This window comes from Lissotriton helveticus, chromosome 7, assembly GCF_964261635.1.
Source record: "Lissotriton helveticus chromosome 7, aLisHel1.1, whole genome shotgun sequence".
Classification (NCBI taxonomy): Eukaryota; Metazoa; Chordata; class Amphibia; order Caudata; family Salamandridae; genus Lissotriton; species Lissotriton helveticus.
This window is the reverse complement of record NC_136068.1, coordinates 1,193,815,538-1,193,830,410: the sequence shown is the minus strand read 5'-3', so window position 1 is coordinate 1,193,830,410 and position 14,873 is coordinate 1,193,815,538. Positions and strand designations below refer to the sequence as shown.

Genomic DNA, 14,873 nt, shown 5'->3' with positions numbered 1-14,873 from the left:
GTCCTGGCAGCATCTTGGTAAAGTGAGTAACGCACTGCACTGGACAGGGAGAAAAATAAAGATACTCCCGAGGCTGGGCTTACATCCTCCCCACCCGCCCAAAAAAAGTAACATGAAGGGGAGCCGGGGCCAACGGTCAATAGGTCAAGGGAGCTGGGGGTCAAAAAAGTTTGGGAACCACTGCTTTAACCCCTTCCCTGCGGCGCGAATTCTGCCGCAATGCGGGGATTTATTTAAAGGGCGTAACCCCTTGCGTGCTCAAGATGTGCGAATTCTGTCGCAATGCGGGGATTTAATTAGGGGGCGTAACCCCTTGCGTGCACAGGACAGCCCATGGCCGTCCTACGTCACGCTGGGGCCGTCCTGAGCACACAAGGGGTTAAGCGAAAGGCCTGTGATTTCTGAATGTTTATTTTGAAGCCTGCAGCTTGGGAGAATCACTCTAGCTCGTCCCAAAACAATGGGAGGGAGACCTGGGGGACCGCCAGCGAGGCGAACACGTCATCAGCGTACAGACGTAGGGTATGCCTATCCCCTCCTAAGGCCACTTCTGTGATTTGTGGGTCATCTCTCACTCTCTGAGCCATAGGCTCCATATAGAGGGCGAACAATAGAAGGGAAAGGGGGCACCCCTATTTGGCCCCTCTATGGATCGGAAAAGGAGCGGAAGTGTAGCCATTCACTCTGACAGAAGCAGTCAGCTTAGTATAACCACTGAACACCCAGTTTATATATCTATCGGGGAACCCAAAGTTGACTAGGGTATCTTTTAAATAGGGCCAGTGAACTCTGTCAAAAACTTTCTCAGCGTCTACAGAAAGCAGCATGCGCACGGTATCGAACCTCCCCGCTTATCTATTATGTGCAGCAGTCTTTTTGTATAGTAGCGCACTGACGGCCCGCGATAATTCCTGCCTGATCTGGAGCAATCAGACCTGGAAGGCGAGGGGATAGACGGCTTGCCAATATTCCAGTGAATAATTTTAAATCTGTGTTGAGTAAAGAGATCGGTCTACAAGAGGAGCAGAGTCTCTTGTCCTTTCCAGGCTTGGGGATCTCCACTACGGAGGCCTTTGACATGGATTGGGGGTATCTGCGAGGATGTCCCATTAGCGTCAAACACTCTAGTAATAACTGGCGTCGGGACCTGACAGATCGTTCTGTAAACAAGCATTGAAAATGCAATCGGTCTCGCCTTTGAATAAGTTAACGCCATTTGCTTTGCTAATGGTATTGTATAGCAAAGCAAATGGCTTTGAGTTAAGCAAAGGCGAGACCTGTTGCATTTTCAATGAAATAGAATTAGAGAGGAGAGGTTGGAGGAGAGTGGGGGAGGGATGGAGAAGACAGGACAAGAGGGGATTGGGCAGGAAGTAGATGGGATGGGAAGAGAAGAGGGGAGGGGGAGGCGGGGAAGGAAGGAGAGTGGAGGCTAGTTAAACTTTAATAGGGAGAGAAAGAGAATGGTGTGAGAATGGGAAAGAAGGAAACAGGAGAGTGAAGAGAGATGTCAAAGAAGATTGGGCGTAGGGTTAAAAACAGATGGGGAGAGTGGTCAAAAAAGAGATGGGCAGAAAACAAAAGAGGGCGTCACAGAGTGAGGCACAGGTGAGAGGTCAGTTGAAGGCGGGAGGGGATGAGGGTCTGGAAGGAGGGGTTCCGAGTAACACGACAAGGGGGAAAGCCGCCGGCTGTTGGGGGAGAAAGGGCCGTCTGAGGGCAGGACTGGGGAGGGAGCAGCTGCTCCGGAAAGAGTGAAGGGGGGGACCCTGGGGCAGAGAAGCTGAACGTGGCAGAGATACGGGGCTGAGAGGGAGAGAGGTATCTGAGGCCAGGACTGTGGGGAGGGAGGATCCGCTTGGGACAGGCGGAAGGGGCCCCGGGGCAAGAAGGAGGGGGGCACTGACCAGGGCAGGGCAACGGGTTAGAGAGGGGAGGAGAGGGAGAGAGGGCAGTCATAACAATAACAACTGGTAGGGGAGCAAAGGACAGCACGGACACCATAATGGATTAAATAAACATTTTAACAACTCTGGACCTCATTCCGCTTAGAGACTTTTGTTTTTTTAACATAGTGTGCATATGCACAACAAGAGAGGCTGAAATGAGTAACGCTAAATTGTTACAGTAAATTCTTGATCACGAACAAAGCACATCCCATCTGATATAATTCCAAGATCTTCAACTTTCAGAGATTTCACATGGCCTTGTAGTGGTGGTAAATTACAAATGAATTGGTACAGTTCATCAAAATGGCAAATCCACATATACATCAAAGGAGTAGGAAAGGTATCTCAGAACCAGCGAGCAATAATATGGAAACCTGATGAAAATTCAAGCAAATAAAATACATATAGAAAAGCCTTATAAAGCATCGTATTGCTCCCGTTTCATATTTATGCTGTAACAATGACAAATATTTAGTTTTTGCATGACAACTCCTGAGGAATCGTGGCACACAAATACCAGACATTGCCAGCTGTTTCCATCTTCTTTTGCTGCTTCAGAAGAGAGATGACTACAGCCTGCGTCAGACATTCTGACATCATCCACTTGGCTGTGGGTGTTGGGGGAAGTGTATGGGAGAAGTCCTTAACGTATGAGGAGGTGTGAAGTTTTCATTTAGCCGGTTTGCTACTTACCCGCCCATTCTGTAAGGGTTTGCAGGAGGAAAAGAAGGATACCATTGAATGGTCATGAAGATTCTACCAGGTCATTTGTAGTGACTGAATGCTTGTTATTGTGCATTCTGAGAATGACAGAAAGGTTTCGCAGAGTTGGTCAATGATTAGACAACATGGCTTGACATCGCGAGGTATGACTCAACCGGTAGGCAACATTTTTTGCCTTGCCCCATAAGCCCTACTATTCTGTAATCCATTTTTCCACAATTGGAGAGAAATGAAAAACCCCATAACAAATGTATTTTACTATATATAAGTGGAAGGCATGAGCACGTTCTGCCATTTGACCAGGTCAAACTTTCCAATAGGCAGAGGGTGGCCTGCTTTTTAAGCAAATGCTCTATTCTGAGTTGTTATGAGCTTGAATTGTTATTTTTTTCTTTCCTTTCTCCTTGATTGACCCTCTTTTCTACTTCCCGAACTCTAAAGACCAACGAATGCATCTGAGGGAGTGACCTTGCCATCAAACTCTTCAGGTGTCTTCTCATGGGTGCAAAAGATTGTTGCAATCAAAATTGTACTCAGATACAAGTTATTTTCTTTTGTAGTTCTTTTTCATATGTTATAATAGCAAAAAGCAACAGCCATTTAAAATATGATATTAAAAACCTCGGTTAACAGAAGATAGCCATTAAGGGGGTGTCTGGTATGTGCAGTGCGTGTGGCACATTCCAACGTTTGACTGTCACATGAGTACGGGGAATCACGTGTGCTTAGAGCAAACAGCACCCCTTTGATTCATTGGATGCATAGGTGTGGCTCTGGAAGTCACCTAAATATTGTAGAAATACAGTTAAGCGCATTTAAAGTGGTTAAAATAATGCACATTAAACAACAAAAAGCAGAGCAGTAAGACGTTATGACTCTAATCCATCTGTGCCTGTCTGTCTTTACTGTATTCTACACAAACGACTTTCCACTGCAGAGCGTGACTGGGTGCTCGGTAATGGAAGCTGTTGCCTGTAGTAACAAGTTACTATTCCTCAGGACTGGGATTTCGATGGCTGGTTATTTGCATTCGAAGCATGCATGTTTAAACATCTGGTTATATGAAGTTCAGAATTCACTGGTTATATTTTCTTTGACTTCTAACCCACGTGGCCCCCTCTCAAGTAGCTTCGGTGCGCTCTACTCCCCGGTAAGCAACCACTGCTCACGAGACACAGTTCGGGCTCTGTTCTTGTTCCATTGAAGTGTACAGAAAGCCAGCGTGCCATGAGATCTGTTCGTGCCCTGTGTCTCGCACAAAGGCAAGAACATTTTGTGAAACATCTAGCATGGTTTTGCTCCAACCATTGAACATTGTATAAAGCTGCTAACCAAGCAGATTCCACATGTCTTGTCTGCTTGCTAGTGATTTTGTTTCACATTGAGATTAATTTGTTTTTAAAGTGGACCGGTTCGTCGTATCCCACAGATTAGGAGCATTTGAGGGTTGGTTGCTCTGAAGCCGTATACAAGTGGACATCTAGGGCACCTTCTGTGCAAGGTACACACTGCGAAGGAGGCCCGAGAACCCCTACAGAAGGCAGGGAAGTGGCTTTCATAGTGCGCAGGTGCAGTGGTGCCAAGAGGCCTCAGGGGTACACTGAGCCCTGATCATTTCTGTGGGCTCACTCCGATACTTGAACTAGGGCTACGCTACTAACAGCAGACCCCACACTCGTTCAGCATACACAATGTAAACGGCGTATCCAGCTTGAGGAAATATGTCCGGCTTGCATGTTGAGTCCTGGCTAAAACGTTAAAAAAAAACACTACGCAGTGAAACAAGCAAAATAAAAAAATAATTTAAAAAAGTTTGTTCTCTGTGTACCCAGCACAAGCTTAAATGCACAGCTTTATTGTGCGCCTAAAAAGTAATTCTGCCTAAGGGGTTAACCCTCCGTGCTGCAGCCTGGCCTGTACGTCCTGGGTGCTGCAGTAAGAAGATGAGGGTGGATGGTTACAGTGGCTGCTGGCAGACGCTGGGAGGGAGAGCCCGGCCGGGGTGGGTGGGGGGGGTGAGCTGCACCCCCAGTGACCCCCTGCGCCTCCGCTCTTCGTGCCTGCTTCACAGCTGTGGTGAAGAATTTTCTTATCTGCTTGTTAAATAAACAAGCAGATAAGAAAAGTCTTCACAGCAAACCACAAACCAGGCCATGGTGTCCAGAGGGGCTGTCCGGCAAACCAACAGGGTAGCACCCAAAAACACTCCTTTCTATTGGGAAGCCAGTGTTTACCATAAACGCTGACGCTACCCAATGGAAAGGAGGGGCAGGGCTTAGAGTCCCCTTTAGAGATTTTTTTCTAACAATATCTCTCGCAGAAGCGGAGCAGCTTCGCTGCCATGCCCACGCAAGACCTAAAAAGGGCTGTGAACCCATCCGGTCCAAGAGATCTTATTCGCTTCTGCCTAGCAATATCCGTGGTCGAATTGGAGATTCTAGTGCATCAGCCTGGGCAGGCGTCAGTTTGGCAGTAGCCACCCCCTGCAAGTACCAGGAGGGTTCCTCCTCCGGTAGATTCTGTTCCTCGTATAGCTCTGCGTAGTATTGGTGAAAGGCGTCTGATCTGGTCGGTCTCGCATAGCTCCCCATTGGATGCATAGACCGAAGCAATACCGCCTGCATGTCCCTACAATCTCATTCTATTAGCCATTAATCTTCCACTTCTGTCACCTCCCGCATAAAAGGTGTGTCTTTGCCTAAGCGCTGCATATTCTGCCCTATCTATATCTAGCGCAGCCAACTGAATGCGTGCCGCCTCTAGTTTACTCCAGACCCTCGAGGCTCCGTTTCTCTGATGCATATGCTCTAGTTCTTGTACTTGAGCTGTAAGAAGGTGCCTTTTCTCCTTACGCAGTTTATTATCGGAAGCGACAGCTATGAATTCTCCCCTTACTACCGCCTTCAAGGTGTCCCATAGGGTTGCAGTTGAAGTCTCAGGGGTATCATTTATCTGCAGGTAGTCCTTTATCGTTTTAGTGATTCTTTCCACCACCTCGAGGTGCTACAGCAGTATGTTTTACAGGCGCCAAGTGCGGGTCGGGTGTTTGCAGCGGGCAATTTACAATTGCCTAGGAGGTAATCTATTCTGGCATAAGTTTTATGAGAGTGAGAGTAGAATGCGTATTCCCTGTCAGTGGGTTTCACATTTCTCCAGATGTCCATTAGTACCGCGCTCTGCAGAGTCTGTCCGCCCCCCCTCAGATAGCGCACCTATCTGTCCATGTCGTAGGGCCGAGCTGTCTAGGGTGTTGTCAAATGTCAGGTTCAGTTCTCCTCCTATCACTAAAAACCTGTCGGGGGAGAGGCTGACCTCTGCTACTGCTGATTGAATGAATTTCTCTTGATTATCATTTGGGACGTAGATAGTTCCAATAGTGAGAGTGCGAGCCCACCTGGAAATAGGGCACTGATAATCTCCCTTTAAGTTCAGCTTGTTTAGGGCCCAATTTCCCCGGAAATGAGGCTGATAGCAGTATAGCTACTCTCACAGATTTATTAGAAAGAGAGGAGAATAGTTGCTGAGGAAATGCTTTGGAGTAAAGCCGGTGTGTGTCACCCGGGAGGAGGTGGGTCTCCTGGAGGAGGCAGCAATGCGCGCCTGTATTCTCTAGGTAGGAGAGTATGGCTCGGCGTTGCACTGGATTATTAAGCCCTTTAATGTTCAGGGTGACTATCTTTAGTGTCTGAGGCATTAGAACCCGTGTGGTGTGCTGCTATGAAAATGCCTTGTAGAGAGAATGATAGAGGAATTGTGACTGCAGAGTGGGGCGCATTTCTATGAGGGTCACGTGGGCTGCAGGGGAGCAAAACTAACGCGTTTGTTCGGGGAGGGCAGGAGAGAGAAACACCCCAGAAAACAAAGTTTAACCAACAAACAAACAACATAATAATACAGTCGTAATGTCCTGAGTTGTCAGGCCCATGGGAAGAGGGTGGAAACGGCTCGGTACGTACAGCCACCCAGCCTCTCCCAAGTCCGCAGACACCACGCGACGTCTGCCTCGGGTCGCAGTGACCATATTGGCTCAAGGGATAGCCTACAAATGGGGGAAGGTAATGTTCAAACCGGGCCAGCCGAATCTTCTCCCAGGGTGGCTAGAACCGCCTGTCTTTCTTTTGCCATAGTTTCTGGGTCCGGTCGGTGGGCACCACGATCAGAGCCGGCCATCCTCCATCTGTTCCTGTTGCAGCCCTCAGGAGCTCTTTCAGGACGTGTAGGGCTTACGGCAGTATCCTCGTCGATTTCCAGTAGCTGGCATGCGTCTCTAAGTGAACGGATATGCTGGACTTTCCTTTCATGGCAAAAGGTGAGTCAAAAAGTATATCCCAGGATGTTGGGGGATCTTGTTGGTTTGTAGATGTGATGTGACCGGTCTGAAGGATCTCTGTTTTTGCAACGTGGAAGCCGCCAGGTCCTGGTAGAGAGAGAGCTGTAGGCCTTGATAACAAAATGGGTAGGGAGTCTGTGGCCGTTTGCAGTATGCGCTCCTTTAGTTGGAAACCATGGACGCAAGCTAGGATATCCGCCAGAGGGGCCAGCGCAAGTCTCTTTGGGCCCACTGTATGTACTCTGTCCAACCTGATCATCAGGCCCTTCCAGTATTGATCTAAAGTGACCCTCGATGTAGAGGACGATGTCTGCCCTTCCGCTCCATGCGTGGCTCCCGGATGCAGATGTTGTTGTGCCAGGAGCGGTTCTTAAGGTCCTCAGCATGTGCTTGAAGGTCAAGATTATGGTTCGGAGGCAAATGACCTCCTAGTGAAGCACCTCGAGCTCCTCGTCCCTGTTAGCGCCTTGCAACTCGAGCGTGTCAACTCGGTCTCCTAGTGTGTCAACATCTTTTCTCACCTCACCGAGCTCCTGGGTTATTTCTGCTTTCCTTGATTTGAAATCTTCTTGGGGCGTGGCGAACAGGGTTTCGATAAAGGAATGTGAGATGAGCCTCCGTGTCTCCCTGTTCCGCCATGTTTTGCGCCTCTGGTGGTCCTACATTGGTCAATTTGAGCAATAGGTCCTTAACTCATCGATCCTATTTCCCCTTCAGCGCAGGCATGCTGGAGGGCGCACTGCTTGCTGGAGCCCCTCAAACCCACCATAATAGGTGGCTCTCTCGCTGCTAACGACGCACATGTCCACCGGCTTTGACAATTTGTCAGGGTTCTCCCGCAGGGCTCAAGCACGCTCTCCCCCCAATTCAAGCCAAACCGCCCATAGGACAATCCAAGAGGTATCGGGCCTCTGTGCGCTGAAATTCACAAGCAGCTAAGTATGTGCTCAAGCCTTTTCCAAGGCTCTTGACTTCAAGGGGGGCCAGTCCCTGCTCAATATGTCCAGTTCAACATGCTGAATCTCCCCCTCTTCTATTTGGTCACCCACAGGGCACTGCTCAATGCAAAGGGCCAGCCTGCCCTCCCTCTCCCCGGTCGACAGGGTGGTGGTGGGGGGGGGGAGTCCGCAGGGAGTCAGGAAATCCAGCCGGGCCACCCGGGGGCCGCCTGTGGGTCAGCCCCACATCAGGGTGACTGCTGTCCACTTTTTTGCCTCTGATTGCCCAACCAACTGTGTCCCTCCAAAGCAGGCTCTCTCTTAAAAGGGTCAGAGCTCACCATTCATTAGGCTTAGGTTGCGGGGAGTCCGTAGGCCACAGTTCTTGGCAGTACCTCAGTGCAGCAGATCCAGGCTGCAAGCTGCCCCTCCCGATATCTGTGTAGCTGCCTCAGTCAGCTCCCAGGCCTCCCGTGGGCAGGCGCTGGCTCACTCGGGGCCAGAGTTTTTCTCTGGCCCCGAGCAGAAAGGCTCTCCTTTCTGCGTTGGCATCACGTTAGGCCCACCTCGCTACGTCGTACCGCCGCCCAGGCCCACTCAGGCTTGGCGCCAGGCACCTTCACCGGTGTCTTTGTGTCTTATTTTCGGAGGGAATCGGGCTCCCTCGTTGCTGCTACCGTCAAAGTCAGAGGTCGCTGAAAGCGCTCTCCCCTCGGCAATTAGCGAAACTTCTCGCAGGGGGAGAGAGGGGGGAGGCTTCGCTCCAATCCCTCACTGGAGCTCCGCGGGCTGGCCCCAGCGCGTCGCGCCTCTCCCGGTCTTCTCCGGCGGACGCCAAGCACTTCCTCCTTTTCCGGCACCTTGCAGGGTAGCCTCAGGTCCAGGCCACCGCTTGAGGGCTGTTTAAAGAGCCTGCGGCCCCTCTGCTCAAAGTTGTGTCCACAGGGCCGGTCAGCAAGACGGAGCGACGTGTAGGCATGTCCTACTTGGTCGTCATCTTGGCCTCGCCCCCCTGGATTTAGAAAAAGAAGTCAGAGAGGCCCACACATAACTTGATAGGAGAGAGGGTGTTTCTTGTTGCACTGGGAGAGAGTAAAGAGTTGAAAATGTTAAGCAACTCTCTGGGTTCCTTTGTTGCCTCAGAGATGGAGGAGGCAAAAAAGGTATTTCGACCATCCGAATAGCCACATGGTATTTTTTCAGAGCAACCTGGTAAACTGCTTTTGTGCCCTTACCCTACTTGGATCTCCAATGCCTTTCTAGCCTTTTGCATACTGATTTCTCTGACTTAAGGGCATCAAAAAAACAAGTCGCAGAAAGTGTTAGCCTCTTAGAGGAGTGGGATTTTAGAGGAGCTATGGTATCAATAGCATCAGTCAGCCAGTTATTAACACACAATGCGTCCTGCTCTAAGTTCCCATGACAGGGAATAGATGGAAGCGACTCTGCAAGTTGGGAGTCTGAGATTTTATGCCAAGGTCTCGACAATGTCTTGGTCCGTCCTTGCGTACCGCAAGGAACTGAGGAGCATACATTAAAAGGGACCAGAACATGGTCAGACCAAATAAGTTTCAGACCAGGTTTTACCATGACTGTCAAAGGATTTGGCTTGCTAAGATAAGGTCCAGTGTATGACTTGCTATGTTTGTAGGCTCCTTAATTAGATGCTCTAGGCAGGGCTGGACCCCTCTGAGGCACATGCTAGACAGCATGTGTGATTTGCTCCACAGTCTTATCAGCTTTTTCAGAGGTAAATACATGTTGGAACATTCACGGTTTTCCATGCAATCCATCAAATGTATGTAGTGCCATTATGTACAACCTAGCTGTTTCATCTGAATATACTATAAATAACAAATGCTGCACTTGCGTCCAAAAGGTACAGTGGGGAAGTTCTGGTTCTATGAAGTGCCGTTCGTTTATTTTGTTCTTTTTTTTTAAACATAGTGCTTTCACCAAAAAGATTTGCCAAAATAGTGTGGCCATTTTAATTTACCGATATGTATAGGACCTGGGAAAGGGACAAGTGACTGGGAAAGGGACAAATGAGGAGGGTAGAGAGGTTCTTCCACTTTATAGGAGGGATATAGGAGGGATACATCCTTCCAAATTACTGTACATAAACAAGAAAGTATCCCACCTCCTATTCTAACCTGCGGGGCACTAGTTTCTTCCGGTGGCGCTTGCTGTAAGGCAGACCGCCGAAGAAACTAGTGTCCCGCAGGTTAGACAATTTAGTTTACCTTCAGATACAAATTAGTTTTAACTGTAATGAATTGCAGAGTCAACCCCCTAGCTGTAACGCAGGATAATTGACGCTAAAGCCTAGATTTACTAAGATTTACCAAGGATTGTACAGTTGCTTGCATAATGATGCCCAACTTTGCCCTGAACCTACTGCATTTCCATTGTATGTAAATTTACAGAATACCTTCCGTCACTTTGCAAGTGCCCATGAAAAACATCAGTAAATTAACCTCTAATTTTCAGTCTTATGCCCATTCGCTCATTGGTCTCTGCAAGGATCACATGGAGGCATAAATAGAATTCAGTGCAGAGCCTTGTTATTCTTTGCTCAATAATAGATACTTTCAAAGTTCACTTTGCAATTCCATGGTCTGTATCCCTTAATAGTGACAGGCTTGCAATCTGGTTTGATTCTGGAGGGAAGCAACACTATATTAATGTCTGTTTATCAACCCGACCAGCGTTCTCACTAGAACAAGCATTTGCAATGCAATAGGTCTTGCATTATTAAAGTTAGAGCTATTGGCATTGTAAATGGCAATGCCTTGTATTTATGTTTTTAAACATTTACAATGCTAATAGCTTAGCCCCTTCGCTGCGGGGGTAATTCCCCCGCTGTGCTGGGGGAGAGGGGGGCGCGCACAGCGCTCCCATGCTCATGACAGCGCTCCCATGCTTTCCATAACCGAGACCCAGCTGAATGTTCAATATGGCCATGGCACTGCAACCTGTGCAGCACGGAAAGCGAGGGGCGCCGTCCTGCATATAATGAGCTATTTTCTATCTTTGATGCCTTAATTAACGATCCGGGGATAGTAGGGGGGACCGTGAGCATCAGCTACAGCTCAAACATGGGGGAGGGAAGGGGGTGTGCACTGCTGCGGGAGATTAAGGCCAGCCTGGAGGGAAACAAGGCCTTACTTAGCAACACTGCCACAGTGTTCTGCTGAAAGCATCAATATGTTTTCAAATAGCGCTTCATATCGCACTATTGTTATTTCTAAGTAGTGTAGTTAGCGTGATAATGTTAGAAGTTTTAAAGATGCTAATTTTACTAACTAAATCGTAAAAACCTGAGCTCTCTATGCCCCTAACTGCGATGCAGTCCTATGGGGACGGCAGAAATAAAAAAAAACACACAGCAAAATAAACGCACGACGGGAAGTTCCCGTGCTCGGATACTTGAAAGGTGCTGCATCGGTACTTACAGAGGCGCTGGCACCGGCAAGTATGACTCCGCAGGACTCGGGCAGGCTATCCACGAGCCCCACGCCATTGTGCAGAATCGCATAGCCGGCCGGAACCATAGAAAAAAGGCGGTGCCTAGCGTGGCCGTGCCAATCCGCAATCTGTTTCTTTTGAAAGGAACACAATCTTTTCCAGTTCCCCTCACTTGTTGGCTCCTACAAATGCATAATTTCCCAGTTGATCACCTGAGGTTATTGGCACCAAAGTAACTCTGGAGGTAAGCAAAGAAAATAATAACAAGCATAGTAAAAGCTAATGGGTCGTGCCTTTTGAGACCTGTTGGCTTTGTGAATGATTTTTAGATATGCATTACAGCAATCTTGATGTATTGCAACACGGCCAAATGAAGAAAAAAAAACTTTAACATGGCCTGCCATACCATGTTGTAAGCACATGAACCACACTTGCATGCCTACAAAATGATGAGGACACTCTTTTTTCTTTTTATTTGCTGATCCATATTGGGTCAACAAATAAAAAGAAAAAAATATGTGAAATCAGTATTTTGAAGCACGTTTGGAGAGTCCAACTAGGAGGGCCTTCGAGGGGAGGGGGGAACACAGAAGGCTTGGCGGGGCAACACAGAGGCCGTGGGCAGGGGAAGCAGTGCAGGGGGGGGGAGAAGAAACTGACGACAGAAGGACGGCACAGGTGGGGAGATGCACAACGGTGGCGGGGCTCGGAAGGGCAAGGAATAGGGAGAAGCAAAGTGTGACAGAAGAGAGCACGGCTCGGCGCAAATAACACAAATAGCGGGGGAACTGAAGCAACATGGCGGGTGGGGAGGAGACGACAAGCAATGGGCTCAAGAGCAACGTTGAACATGCGTGGGAAAAGCACATTGGTGAGAAAGCAACGGAGGAGTACACGATAGCGAGAGTAATATGGAGGGAGAAGTACATGGGCAACTGAGAACAATACGGAGTGCACAGGGAGAGAAATGCTCGAGGAAGACAGCTGGAAAACCCAAAACTCACCGCCGCAGCCCGGCTTGAACAGGAAGCCAGGCAACCTGTGTTGGGACGGGGGCGGGGCCACAAAAGGACAGGAAGCAGACGGGAGCCTACCCCGCGCTCCTGTGCTGAAGCGCTCCTGTGCCCGTCAGCCGGAAGATTTGCGTGTCGGCTAGCGGGGCTCCCGTGCTCGTGGAGAGCCCCGCCTGCTGCTGAGGATGACCCGCTGCCTGCCGCTGAGGATGACCCGCTGCCTGCCGAGGGAGAGAGGGACACACGAAAAGAACTCGGTGAGTGGGGTGTGAGGGGGGGGATGTGTGCGCGCGCGCGCGTGTGTTTGTGCGAGTGCGTCTGTTTGTGCGCGTGTGTGCCTGTGTGTGCGCGTGTGTCTGTGTGTGTGTATGTATGCATGCATGCATGCGTGCGTGCGTGTGTAAAAAGAGCAGATGACTGGTGGGGGCGATGGAAAGTGAAAGTAACCAGCGCGCGTGTGTTTCAGTCTGTGTGGTGGCTGGATGTGTGCGCACGCGTGGACGGAGCCGACGTGCGCGTTCGCGCACCCAAATCTGGTAGAAACGCTCGTAACACCCTCTTGTCCGTCCTTCCCCCGAGACAGGCAACTATACGTCTCCAGCTGGACACGCATCCTTCGGATGCAGTTTACCAGCGAGACCTAAAAAGCAACGCATGTGTAAATGATTACATAACAAAGCGTCACAGTGACATTTATAAGTAAACCTCACACTCCTCTGCTTTCAAAGGCTGTAGCTTTGACACCACGCAAAATAAATAGAATAAATGTACAATTCTCTTTTCTAAGGTTAGCCAGCACTTCTCAAAACATTTCTATCAATATTCCCTTTATTTTGTATAAAACATTGTCTTCTTGTAGCTCAATAGTCTACAGTGGATAGATTCCTATAAGGTTTTGGTATAGTTTTTTAGTTTGACATTCATTCTTTGTTTGGGAAATCAAAAATAAGACTTGTAACAGTATCACACAGAAAAACCTTTTACATCCACCTGATAAAATGTTGGTTGCTTGAATTATTTGCCAACAGCCAGTGTTGTTAGGCAGGTTTACTGCATTGATTCTATAACCCATCAAACAGGTGCTTCGACACTCATGCATTCTTTCACCCACCAACTCATTCACTAAATCTACTAACTCCTTGTTGCATTTACTTACTCATTCACCCACAATAAAACACACACACAAACTCAACAAGTATATGCAAAAAATGATTAATGTGACAAACTAAACATGTACAGCAAAAACTTGCAATACATAAAGTAAAAAAAATATTATATCATCAGGCAGTGATCTTAAATGGTATTGTAAAAGCAATGGAGCGGTGCACTACTAGAGTATAATCACGTTCAATGATGAAGCAAAATCAGTTCCTTCGTTAGTTTCATTTTTTATTTAATTTTATCCAAATGTGCAAACACAGAGCAACAGCCAACGCGTTTGGAAACTCCCAGAAGAGCCGTGACGCTTGCACTATCACTCCAGGCTCTTTCGCATTGGCCCTTATTATGGAGGCCTACGCCGCATCTCTGTGATCCTTCACGACCAGGAAGGACCTTGGACCTTATTACCATTAGGAATGTTACATCTTTCACTATATACTTTTGCCCTGACGAAGTTCACTTCCTGAATGAAACGCGTTGGCTATTGCTCTGTGTTTGTAAATTTGGATACAATTAAATAAAGGATGAAACTAACGAAGAACCTGATTTTGCTTCATCATTGAACGTGATTATACTCTGGTAGTGCACCGCTCCATTGCTTTTCCGGTTTTGTTTCCCGAGCAGGCGGATTGCATCCATCAACGGCAGATGCAGGAGTAGCTTGTGCACACCATTCATTCAATTGCTTTGACTACATATTTGGTTAAATAATTGAGGCTTGTGCGGCACTTGGAGTCCGCCATTGGTTCTTGTGCTTTCCTTAAATGGTATTGTATTCACTTGCAAAGGCTCATTAGCGTAAAGATATGCTTCCACAATAAATGTCAGCCTTACTGCCTTTATCGTAACTTACGAACAGATTATACCGTTTGAATCTGTCCTAACTTTTCCCAGTCAACCAATCAGGCCTAAAGCCTTTATTGGTTTGTCATTATAACCAACTGAGTTTACTGCATAGAGCATAATGTTTCCCACAAGGCAGCCACTGGGCATGCATACAGTCATAAAATTATAAATATGTACAAAATTACATTTGGCAAAACAATATACAACCCTTTCTAAGAGGGCCAAACAAGAATTATCATAGTGAAAATCTTTTACCGCAAGCATCTGTCAGAGTGGTAACCAACACCAAAACCTTTGACTATTAAGGTAATCTGTGAGATCCCATGTAACAAAAATATCTGTGTACAGACTTTAATACATTGTAATAGTAATCCACTGTAGGAAGATGGCTCTATACAGTGTACTAAAACGAAGTACAATGTGCAGAGAGTTTAGTGGGACTGCA

General features: G+C 47.9%; 1 protein-coding gene across 6 annotated transcripts in view; it reads right to left on the bottom strand.

Moving 5' to 3' along the window:
• LOC144770102 (sterile alpha motif domain-containing protein 9-like) overlaps window positions 1-14,873 on the bottom strand; it is a 554,812-nt gene that overhangs the window by 14,560 nt on the left and 525,379 nt on the right. Inside the window, exon 1 of one of the 6 annotated variants that reach the window (XM_078654359.1) lies at window positions 12,413-12,469. The exons of the other annotated variants lie outside the window; for them this stretch is intronic. The gene's annotated coding sequence lies outside the window, so the exon portion shown is untranslated. Of the gene's footprint in view, window positions 1-12,412; window positions 12,470-14,873 lie in introns of those variants that run through there. 6 annotated transcript variants of the gene reach the window in all.